The 13,354-nt window shown below is 37.6% G+C and overlaps 1 pseudogene; it reads right to left on the reverse strand.

Moving 5' to 3' along the window:
- Positions 1-1,986: 1,986 nt before the first annotated feature.
- LOC101440565 (acidic leucine-rich nuclear phosphoprotein 32 family member B pseudogene) lies at positions 1,987-2,712 on the reverse strand (annotated as a pseudogene).
- Between the last annotated feature and the right edge of the window lie 10,642 nt (positions 2,713-13,354).

Consider the following 13,354-nt stretch of genomic DNA (forward strand, 5'->3'; position numbering starts at 1 on the left):
CATCATCCTCTCAGCTCTCAGGTCTGATTATCATTATGAGGAATAAGCAATAGAGGAACTCTATAGTACATGACTCTTCTGGGGAGAGCCAGGTTATTCCTGCACAAGTGGTCTTACATTACTCCTGAAGAGGCTCTAACTCAAGGTCTTCATTATGCCATTAAGCATTTATTATAAATTATGTTCTTTGATACATATCAAAAATCAGCTAATTGGTCTTCCCTGCTGTTTTTGATATTTGATTAGTTTTAAAAATCAAAGTGATTTTGAAAATCTCTTGTGGTCCTAAGAATAAAAGCATCCAGTTCATGTTTTAACCACATTTGAATTTTTTTTTTGACTGTGGTGGAAGATTTTTTAATATGTCATGTCAACTTTGTTTGCACTGCTAGAAGCATATTATGTTTCCTTTTTAGGACAGAATGGAGAAAAGCAGACTTGGTCCAGTGGATAGGGCATCTGTCTACCACATGGGAGGTCTGCAGTTCAAACCCCAGGCCTCCTTGACCCGTGTGGAGCTGACCCACATGCAGTGCTGATGAGAGCTAGGAGTGCTGTGCCACGCAGGGGTATCCCTGCATAGGGGTGCACCATGCACAAGGACCACCCAGCCACCCAGCGTGAAAAAAGTTCAGCCTGCCCAGGAATAGCGCCACACACACGGAGAGCTGATGCAACAAAATGATGCAACAAAAAGAAACACAGATTCCCATGCCACTGACAACAACAGAAGCGAACAAAGAAGAACACATGGCAAATAGACTCAGAGAACAGACAACTGGGGTGGGGGAAGGGAAGGGGGGAGAAATAAATAAATAAATCTTTTAAAAAAGATGGAATGGATTTATGCAAGCAATTCAAACAAATATCAGTACTTTTAAAGTTAAAAAAGATAAAATTTAAAATAAGCCTATATTTAATTTGTGAAAAAAATTCTGGAGATCATTTCCAAATATTCAAAACTAAAAAGTTAGCCATAGGCTGAAAGAAAAAGAAAAATATTACTTTTTTCACAGACACATCAGTGAACTGAATTCAATGAACAAACCACTAATATGATGTAGACATAGCTGAGATCTTGTTTACTTGGCACAGAAGCCTGAGCAGAGCCAAAAACTGGTAAGAAGAATCAGAGGCAATTTTGTTGGAGGGATGGAAGAGAAGTATAGGCAAGCTTGTGAGCAAGGAATTCCTGGGAGCCACTATCTTAAGGAGGTCTCAAAATTTTGTAGGATTTCTTTACAGAAATTCACCGGGTTATTAAGTTGCAGAACCAAAAGGTACTCTTCTAGTTCTCAAAGGGGTTGCAGAAGAATAAGCACTGTGAAATAGATTCAAATCCTTCTTATAAATAAAGTCACTCTCCAGGGTAAGGGTTTTTCCAAACACATATTCCAGATTGGGGTGAAAACCTTCCCTGCTCAAGGCCTCCCTTTGGCTTCCTGTGTCTACTAAGAATAATAAAAAGGGATAAGTTCATCAAGGAAATTGATAGGGAACTCTGCAATCTGACAAGGGAATAAGGTACAAGGGGGATATATAAAACTGGGAAACATTTGTGATGTTCACAGACCCAAGACAGACACAGTGAAACACTGAGTTTTTTTTTTAATGTTAAGATTTTATTTACAAAGCTTCTTTTGTTATACAGAAATTAAAATGCTGTTACAACCTCAGTGTAGCTGGTAGCCACGTGTTGTTAGGAATCCCCCTCACAGCTTGCCACACTACAGCAAGTCTTACAGGAAAACCTAACAACATTTACAATTTTGATGGGATGAGGTCCCCAAGCTTGGTGGTAGATTTCCCAGAGGGACTAAATGGAGGAAGGCAGAATGTCACAGGTACTATTCTTTGGCTCTTTGTCTGGGTGGGTTCATGGCTTGTATCACAGCTACAGGTTTGTTTTTTTTTAAACAGCTACGGAATCCAAAGGAGCAGTCCAACCAATACTGAACAGTTCCTTTTTGCAGGTTATTTGGGATCTTAATCATCTTCTCCTTCATTGTCTTTTTCTCTCTTCCTCTTTTTGGCTTTCCCACTTTCTTCCTCCTCTTCCTCCTCATCCTCAACCTGGTCGTCTCCATCTTCATCTTCTCCATTGTGTCCAAACTCCTCTTCTTCCCCACTGATTTCTTCATCTTCCTCCCCTTCCACATCTTCCTCTTCAATTTCATCCTCTTCTTCCTCGAACTCTTCATCTTCACCATCCTTCTCATCCTCCTCATCTTTTCCTTCTTCATCCTCCTCCTCCTCGTTCACACCGTCCACTCAGCATCTGAGTTGGGGGCTTCCCACGTTCTCTTGGTCATAGCCATCCAGGTAGGTCAACTAGGGCAGGAGCCTGAAGACGCTCTCGGGGTAATCATTCAGGTTGGTGACCTCACAGTTAAACAGATCGAGACTCTTCAGACAATACAACTTTTTCAAAGGTTCCAAGGTGCTGGTATCTTTCAGTTTATTTCCACTTAAGTTTAAATGTGTGAGATTGGGAAGCTCAAGCTTTTTCAATTTGGGTAGTTTTGGGAGATTTGAAACTGAAAGAAATCAAGTCTACATTTATTAAGCTGAGGAATTCCAAGTTCATAAATTCAGCTATTTAAAGCCCTCAATTTTCCCATCATTTGATTTGCAATTGTCCAGGGCAAGTTATTGAACTGCCGCCGAGGTCTGGTTCCTCAGTTCCAGGTGGATCCTCCTCTTCATGTCCATTGCTCCTCCTTCCCCTTCAAACTTAACTTTACAGGGCGGGGGCGGAGTGGGGAGAGTCATCTCGGCCTGCGTGGCGGAGTTCTTTGGTAGGGTGCTTCGAGCGGTGGCGTCGGCAGGTGGACAAGCGGACCCCCCCCCCGAGCCAAGTTACTTGCTGAAGCCAAGAGCAACCATGGAGGGAAAAGGGGCTGGAGCGTGGCGAGGCTCTCTCTGCCACCGCCCCAGGCCGCGGCCGGCATTGCGCTTAAGCCGGTGGCGCGGCGCGGCGGCTGCTAGGCTCAAAACATTTGAGATTTCATCATAAGACTTTATAAAACATGCTCTCCCCCAACCTCACAAAAGCACCTACGGTGAACTACACTAATCACAGTTTATGAATATATTTGGACTAGAGCTGAAAAAATGGCAAGACATAGACTTTCAGATGAGGAGGGAATTTCAGATTAGAACAAGGCCAATAAAATAAGTCTCCGGTACTTATTATAATATGCACCAAATTTAACTCAGTTCCTGTCATATTAACAAATTCTGAGGACAAAGCCTCTTTACCTCAGTTCCTATTAGCAAATGCATCATGTTAAGCTTTCAAAAAAATATAATATGACATACTAAAAGGAAAGGAAAATCACAGTTTTTATAGAAAAAGCAAGCATTAGATCTACACAGAAATGATTCACATTTTGGAGTTGTCATACGGGGATTTAGAAAAAAAATCATGTTTTGTATGTTAAGGGCACTAATGGAACTAATAGGCAATGTGAAAGAGTAGATGGGTAATATAAGCAGGAAACAAAAAATTGAAAGGAAACAATAAAAAAGAAAAATGCACTAATAAACATGATGAATATCTGTGATGAGCTCATCAATATTATGGAAATGGATGAGAAAAGAGCCACTGAGCCTGAGTATAGGTCAATACAAATTTCCCAAAATGAAATGAAAAGCAAGAAAGGAATGAAAAATGTTCAGTTGATGAGAACATTGGACGATTTCAAATTATGTGACATGTTTAATTGAAGTCGGAAGAATACAAATAAGAAGAGAAGAAATATGGGAAGCAAGAATAAGACAGAATTTTCCAAAATTAATTGGAGACTCTATATCCCAAGGTTCCAGGAAGCTCACAGAAGACAATACAGGAAAAATAATAAGTACAATAAAACCCGGATTAAGGAAACAAACAAGATTTTAAAAATATATAGGTAAATTATATATTAATTATTAGTCTTGAAAGAAGTCAGATTAAAATGTAAATAAAAAACATTGCTTATAGAAAAACAATTATGAAAAAATCTTGAGAAACCATGGAATGAAGATAGATATTTGCAATATACATGGATCATTCCCCAGGATAGACCACATGATAGGTCACAAAACAAGTCTGAGTGAAGTTAGACTGAAGTTATACAAAGTGATTTATATGACCACAATGGAATGAAACTGGAAAATTAATAAAGGGCCAAGGACCAGACTATGCACAAAGATATGGAACTTAAACAACACTCTTAAACAGTCAGTGGGTCAAGAAGGAATTTTGTAAAAGAAATAAGTAACTATCTTGAAATGAATGGAAATTAGAACAAAACATATCAAACCCTTGGGATGCAGCAAAAGGAGTGTTGAGAATGAAATTTATAGCCATAAATGATTTTATTAAAAAAGAATAAAAGAGCTAAAATCAAAATCCTAACTGCACACTTGGAGGAACTAGAAGCCAAACTCAGCATGTAAATGCATTACCTTCCTCCCAGCATGGGACATGACTCCTGGGGATGAGCCGCCTGGCACTGAGGGATTGCTACCAATCACTAACTGGTGATGCAACTTGAAAAAGACCTCAAATAAAAGGGGGAAAAGGTAAAAAAAAAATGAGTTTATATGGCTGAGAGTCTTCAAAAAAGAGTCTGGAAGTCATCAGAGGGGTCAAGCTTACACACATCTCAGCAGGATCCCAGAGACAGTCAAAGTCTGTCTCCAAGGTACTGGTGTTCCTGAGGCCTACGGAGACACAGAGGTTCTACAATCATGGAAGATGGCTCTTGAGTTCAGTGCCTTGTCAGTAGGCTGTACTTTGGAATTTGTGTTCCTGAGTGTGAAGGAGTTGGACTCAGATGTGACCTTTCTACATATGTCACTTTGGTCACTTTAACTGAACCTCTGGTTGGTGCTGGTGTTGGTGTATACTAAGGAGACTTGCATCTCTGGATTGGCCATGTGCCAGGTAGGCCATGAGTCTTAGAAGAGTTGCAACTCCTTCTCTCTGATTCATTGGACTTACCCATGTCAGCTAACAGGGAGGAGAAGATGGTCAACCACCACACCAGGGAACCAAGAGTGCCTACAACAGCAAGCAAGAGAATCATAACCATCAACTATGTGGGATTTAAGCCCCCTTTTGATATAGAGGTGAAGTGGACATTGCCATCCCAGGGTCCACATAATGGGGGAATAATATATGGATTAGAGTGGACTAACTGATATTCTACTATAGAACTATTGTTGCTAGTAATGGAAGAAATTGTATCATTGATGTGGAATAAGAGGCCATGGTAGTTGCTGAGGGCAGTCAGAGGGAAAAAGAGATGTGATGTGAAAGCATTTTCCGGACTTGGAGTTGTCCTAAATGATATTGCAGGGACAGATGCTGGGCATTTATATCATGTCATTACCCACTGAATGTATTGGGAGATAATGTAAACTACAGTGTAAACTATTATCCATGCGGTGCAACAGTGCTCCAAAATGCATTCACCAAATGCAATGAATGTGCCACAATGATGAAAGTGGGAAGTGTGAGGGGGTGGGGGTGGGGTATATGGGAACCTCATATTTTGCAATGTAACTTTTTTTGTGATCTACATATCTTCAAAAAATACAATAAAAAATAAAAAACAAACTAATTGCTATGCAAGAAGAAAGAAGAAAAGAACAAAGATTAGAGCAAAACTAATTGGAATTGAAAATAAAATAAATGTAGAAATAAATAAAAGGCTGCTTATTAGGTAAGACTAATATAGTTGATGCACCCTTAGCCAGACAAACAAAGAAAATGGAGGAAATGTAAATATAATAAAATAAAGAAACAACTGATAATATCACCCAAGCACACAGAAATAAAGAGTATAATAAGGTGATACTTTTTAAAAAAATTTAAGTTAGTAGATCACACAGAATGTTACATTATAAAAATATAATAAGTTTCCATATAGGCCACTCCCCACCCCCACCCCCCACCTCCATTATTTTTGTAAATTGTATTTTTTGAAGAAACATACATCACAAAAAAATGTTACATTAAAAAAGAAAAACTTAAGAAGTTCCCATATACGCCCCACCCCACAGGACCTGATGGCTTCAAGGGTTAATACCACCAATCATTCCAGAAAAATTACTAATATTAAACCTGCTTAAAGGTTTAAAAAAATAGAAGTGGAGAAGCATTACATAAATCATTTTATGATGCCCAAATCACACTAATACCAGAGTCACATATAGATGCCACAAGAAAACTACAAACCAGTCTCTCTGATGAGCCTGGATGCTAAAATTCTCAACAAAATACATGCTAATCTTACTAAAATAAACACATCAAATGAATTATGCACCATGATCAAGTGGGTTTTATCTCTGGTGTTTAAAATCAGAAAATCAATGTAATACACCACATTAAAACATTGAAAATAAAACCACATTATCATCTTTATTGATGTAGAAAAAAGCATTTGATGAAATATAGCAAATTTTATCTTTTGAAATATAACAAATTTCAAAAGATAGAAATAGAAGGAAACTTCCTCAACATGACAAAGGGTATACATGGAAAAGCCATGCTAAAGAATTTCCCTCTAAGATCTGCAACAAGATAGGAATGTCCACTGTCACTACTCTAACATCATTTTTAAAGTATTAGAGTATTTAGTCAAGAAAAAGAATAAAGGCACCCAAATTGGAAAGGAAGAAGTAAAAATTTCTGTATTTGCAATTGACATGATCCAATACATAGAAAGGCCTGAGAAATCTACAAGAAAGCTTTTAGAGCTTATAAATGAGTTAAGTTGCAGGTTTTAAGATCAATGCAAAAAAATCAGTAGCATTTCTGTGTACCAATAATGAGAAATCTGAGAAGGAAATCAAGAAAAATATTCCCTTCACAATAACAACAAAAAGATTAAAATATCTAGGAATAAACTTAACTAAGGATCTAAAGGACTTGTACACAGAAAAATACACAACATTTTTAAAGAAACTGAGGATAACCTAAGTAAATGGAATAATGTTCCACAACCATGGATTGATAGACTAAACATCATTAAAATGACTACCCTATCCAAACTGATTTGCAGATTCAATGCAATCTCCATAAAAATTACAACAGCATTTTTTACTGGACTGGATAAGTCTACACAAAATTATTTGGAAGGTCAGAGGGCACTGAATAATCAAAAATATAATTTAAAATTTAAAATTTAAGTTAGATAAATCACACTGCCTAACTTTAAATCATACCACAAATCTACATTGGTTAAAGATTCAAACTATGAGCTAATAAAGTCCTTTTATTAAGCAAAGCAGAGTGCAGCATTTATCATAGTAGTCTGAAATCAGTGGCAGGTTTTAGTACCAGAAAGTGGGGTGCTACTATTACATAAGCCTAAAAATGTGAAAGTTGTTTGGAAATGATTAATGAATATTGGCTGGAAAATGTGAAGTTTCTTGGTAGGAAATGCTTGGAGTGATTGAAGGAAATTTTGATAAAGATATGGCTATTAAAGACATTTCTGTAGCCAGTCAGAAACAGGTGAAAGACAAAGAGAAATTTGCTACCATTATATAGAATACATAACTTATTATAGCCAGAATGTTGGTAAAAATATGGATGCTGAAACCAGTTAGGCCCTAGAATGAAATGATTAATATAATATTGGAAACTAAAAGAAAAGTGATCCTTGGTATGAAGAGGCATTGAGCTCAGTAGAAGTGTGTACAAGTGTCCAAAAGACGGCAGTACCTGAAAATTCTCAACTTACCCAGATAAACTATATTGAGACTCAGGCCAGAGGTGGTTCTCAATAGCCTGCAGTATGCTTCCCCAAGTTGACTTCAAAGAGAGCAGGGCTCCACTTTGGGGCTTACCTGAAACATGCTTTTCTATGGCAAGTAGGCATAGGACTTATGTATCCAGTCACCAATTCCAGAGGAAGTTAGAATTGAAAATATATCATTTTTTTTCTGATGACAAGAGCCCCTTCAAACTACCTGATAAATCAACAATGTTTTTGAGAATTTTGCAAGAGCTGAAGTACTGTCAGCGTGGATGAAAGTAGATCCAGAATGGACAGAACCATGGGAGTAGAAGAACTGAAGATTTCTAATTGGGACAAGACAAAAAAGGTGCTTGGATGAAACATTGCAGTATGAATACACTACAGTGTTAGGAGAGTGTTGGGGTTATACACCAGCATTCAGGGAGAGCATGGCCTCTGCACAAGGCTGTGGAAGTGTTGACTGCATTTCCAGCAGGACTGGAAGAAATCTAGTGTATCTGTATTTGACTTTCAGACCTTAAAATTTAGTAGATTTGAAAGTGAGTTGGAAGAACATCTCAGAGGTAGCACTTATGCACTTCTCACCAGCATCACATGACAGCCAAAACAGATACTATTCCAAGCAGCAAAGCTCCTCAAGAATATGGAGACATTTAGACACTATAATCAGGGCATATAGGTCATGAATTTGGCCCCTTGCCAGTGGACCCTAATCTGATATTTATGCTCCCTCATGTGACAGAGTTAGACTCAGCAGTAATTTCCCTATGCATATCTCTTCTGTCCTTCTATTGAACATATAATTAGTACTAGAGTTGATAGATGTATGTCCAAGAGACTCAAATCTTTGGGCTGTCTGTATGCAAGCTGAGCCCTGAAATTCAATGGAGTTGCAATACCTACACTCCAGTTCAATGGACGCACCCAGGACAACTAACAGGGAGCAGATGGTAGACAAACAACATACTGCAGAACTGAGAGTGTCTATCACTTCAAGCAGGAGAGTCCCATCCATTGGATGTATGGGATCAATGCTCCCCTCAATTAGTGGTGGAGTCAGCACCATCCCAGGGTCTTCGGATTGGGAAACAAACTATGGACTAAAATAAACTTATTAGTAGTCTATTAAAGACTTATTGTGATTGTAGTAATGGAAGAAATATCATGGTTGTGGAGGAAGTACCCCATGGATTTTCTGGGTTAGGGAGAGGGAAAAACAGGTGTTATAGGGGGGCATATTTTGGACTTGGGGATCATCCTTAATGACATTACATTGACAGACAAAGGCCATTATATATTCAGCCATAACCTACAGATTCAAATGGGAGAGAACATAAGCTTCAATGTAAAAAAATAAATAAAGACCAAAAAAAAAAACAAACAAACACTTCAATGTAAGCTATAATCCATGCTCAGTGGCAATGTTCCAAAATGTGTTTATCAATTGCAATGAATGCACTGCACTAATGAAAGATGTTGCTAGTATGGAAAAATATGGGAGAGGGGCATAAGGGAATCCCCAATATATTCTCTGTAACATTTATGTAATTGAAGTAAACTTTAAAAAATAAAAAAGGTGAAAAAAATCTAGTGGAGATTCCCCTGATGAATTTCAGATAAGCTTGGGAACTGTAAACTCAGTTTCTCTTCCAATTTTTCCCTACTAGAGTAGCAATTTTGACGCTGTACCTGTCCCACCATCATATTTTGGAAATGAGTAAGTGGTTTTCCAGCTTTCACGATTTGACAGATGGAGAGGAATTTTCCTTATAATAAACACACTCATGCCTGACCTTTCTATGATTGATTAGTTACTGAAAGAATTAAGGGTTTTAGGCTATTGCTACATGGTAAATGCATTTTGCAAGTGGGAAGAATGTATCTATGAGATCCAGAAGGCTGACTTCGGCAGATATCTTTGAAAAAGATATATCTTTATATAAATTGGTATTCCTCATGGTATGAACCCTTTGTAAACAACATCTTTGTTGATGTGGTATCACTTTAGATGTGAACTCATATTTTAGAAAAGTACCTTCTACTATTCTATTTATTATGAGGCAAACTGAATGAAATTAGTCAATTTCTATGAAAGCTTTTGTAAGAGAAGAAAATTGGACTCAATAAGAGGGGTGGGAAGTTGGAAGTCGGTGGAAATTGGAAAGAATGTAATATAAAAGTGGGCAGTTACACAAGTTAATGAACCCTAAGTTTAAGGTAAGTCTACCACATAATGCTAGAGATTTAGGCAGACAGTGTGGTCTTGCTTGTGTCTCAGTTTTGGATTTCTAACTTCTGAAATGTGTGTGATAACATATTCCGCTTGTCAAGCCAACCAATAAGTGGTATTTTTTTTTTATAACAGCATGCAAATCTAAGAGAGTTCCCCATATATTCTTATGAGAATTTCCAAATGTGAAAGAAAGGAAAAACAGATATGCCTCACCTTAATTTGGAAAATTTGTCTTACATAAATTCCCAATGGTCATAGTCCCCATTTCCCAGAAATATTCTATAATGCTATGGATATTGTAGGCCATTACAAATTGAATTGACCAAATGATACCCATGGATAATACCCTAGTTAAAATACTTAATACTCCCAAATGTAGACTTATGAAAAGGATTTTAATGCCCAGTGATTCTCCATTTAACAGCCTTATCTGACATACCCTTAAATTTGAAAAGATTAATACCTTGTAATGGATTATTACAACCATAGTGCTGTGATACTACATATTATGATACCCATGCTCAAACTTAATTGTAACTACTGATTCTATTCATAGCACAACCAAAAAATTTTTGCCAATATAAATTTTGGTAATTCACTATATTTATTGATATTTCAATGACCCTTTGTTTGTAATCTAATGAACTTATTGAATAGAAGATCTTATATGTATCAGCAAATATAAAATACAAAATATTCATGAATTAGTTGAAAAATATTTGTATATATGCCATCAGAATCAAAATTTTAGAAACATAAATCTTTACAGCATAGTGAATCCTAAATGTAGACTACAGTTAAAAATATAATCACCATAATATTGTTTCATAAGTTTCAACAAAATAAAACATGAATGCATAGTGTTAATAGGTAAAATTGTGGAGGAGTATATGAGAACTTTTTACTTTCTGCATGCTTTATCTATAAATATATGATTAAAATCACATATATATATTTATATTTACCATTATCCATGTTCAAACGTGCTTAGAAATTAGGGAATGATATTAGACTTTAAAATTGTATATTAAATATTGGGTATTCAGAGGAAATTTAATGTATACTTTGCTGAAACTGCTTATGGTTTTACTTTCCCATGGTAAACTGATAGATCAAAATTTACTTGTGTTATTCATCAATTTAGTCATGGCAGTGTTCTTTTCCTGTTCACTTGATTGCTGTTCTAACAGGGTCCATAAGGTGGATGATTCTATCTCCATCTCCTCCATATGTAAAAGGGACTGATTAATGGAATAACATTTTCTCTTGAAACCCCCACATAGGGGACAATCAAGGTGATTTCTGAAGCTTTTCCTTTCATGCAAATTGTACGAGATCATATCAGGCAAAAACACCATTTCATGGACAGACCCTGATCCACCTACCCTTGACAACTCAATCAGGAATGAGAGCTGAGCCTTGTTTTCTCCCCCAGAACAGGACACCTGCACAATCTGACAAACTGTTCACTTCACTTGCTAAAATCCCCCTGTATGTTACTCACCTTAGGACCCCACAGCCTCTTGCACAGTGATGGCTTTTCTTTATGGTTGCTTAATAAGACCAAAAAATGAAATAACTTGATGGTGCTCTCTATATATGACAAGAAATTTTTACATTGCAAAATTTTTGAAAAACAAAGTTTGTGAACATACCTACAAAACAAAACAAAACCTGAAGAAGCACTAGTTAAATATGATGCTTAACTGGCCCTCTCCTGTCCTGGCTAAGGGATGATAATGAACATTTTCTTATTACCCTCAACCAATCAATACTGAAGACATCACATCTGCATCCCCATAGAAGAAAGCAGCTAATCCAGTATTTCCTACATGAAATGAACACACATTTATCTCCAAGTAAATGCAGCAGTTAGGCAAGAATGGAAATCTCTCAATGAGGCAACTCAATTTCCAAATTCTCTACCAGAATTCTTATGATTAAACACTCAAATTTAGGAAAGAATATTTTGTAAAGCACAGTTTCTTTTTACCTGAAGCATTGTTGAAGACATGAAAATTGCCTCTTCTTCACAGTTCTGTGCAAGAGGAAAAAATGTGTTATTTTCCCATTTAGAGAATGGGGGAAAGTAAATGAGTGAGGATAGTCATAGAAAGGTTAGGGAAGGAAATCCACAGTTCTTAGACAGATGGCACCTGGAAGAGGTAACTTCATGCACCTCTCATTCTTCTTTCTGAGTTTCGTGGTTATCATGTGGAAAAACAAGGACTCAGCTCACAAAGAGAGGCCCAGTTTTGTCCTCCAGAGGTCATAGCATGTGAAGACCTCTCCCCAAAGCCACAGGAAATGGAGGTGACAACAAGACATTTTAAGCAGCACAATTTCAACTTGATATTTGAACCCCATTTTAACCAAGCAACAATTATCCACATGGAGAGAAATGGCCATTTGAATTACCCACATCATGCCTCCCACGTAGCAGAGTCTCATGCAATGGTGCATGATGAAGTCCCCTCACCCTTTCCCAGGCATATATAGGAGCCACAGAAGCTCTAGGTAATATGCTTGAGCCTTGGGATTTAGACCACAGGAAACACGTAATTCATGGATAGAGAATATAAGGAACAAAGGGAAATATGAGAATAAAAAAGATTAAGGGAAAATAAAATGGATCATCAGACAAATAGACAATCAGGTCAATACTGAGTCTGGTGTCAACATTTTTGCATGAGAAGGAGTGCAATTTGAAATCCAGTACAATCTAGACACTGGAATAGCCTCTCTTGGTTCTCATATGAAGCACAGATGTTTTCCTAATGAGGTATGTTACTGAGTCATCTGCCTTCAGTCTCACTGTGAAAGACTCACAGGTTGCCTTGAACCACTCAGAATTCTGAACCAGGCAAATATTGGCAGAGCCATTTCTGCTTTCATAAGGGAGAGTTTGCTGATTTTGCATGAGATTATTCTTCCTCCTATGGCATACAAACTATTGTAAATTATTACATCAGTGATCGGTACAGGACGATAAACTTAGATATGATTCTCGGGGAAACAGCTGGAAAGGAAGCTCTAGATCCTGACAGGAAACAAGTCTTTAACCACCTCACTGTACCATCTCCTGCAACTTCTCCTTATGCTCAGTGGATTCTGAGCATCCCCTTGTGACTACTGTACAGAAGAGGTTTTTGCCTGCATCACCATTGCCTTTGCCTCACTGTATCTGCAGCGCAATAATACAGAGCTGTGTCCTCAGGTTTCAGGCTGTTCATTTGCAGATACAGCTGGTTCTTCTTGTTGTCCCTGGAGATGGTGAATCGGCCCTTCACAGAGTCCGCATAGCTTGTACTACCACCACCATCACTAATGTATGAGACCCACTCCAGTCCCTTCCCTGGAGCCT

This window comes from Dasypus novemcinctus, chromosome 19 (assembly GCF_030445035.2).
Source record: "Dasypus novemcinctus isolate mDasNov1 chromosome 19, mDasNov1.1.hap2, whole genome shotgun sequence".
Taxonomy (NCBI): Eukaryota; Metazoa; Chordata; class Mammalia; order Cingulata; family Dasypodidae; genus Dasypus; species Dasypus novemcinctus.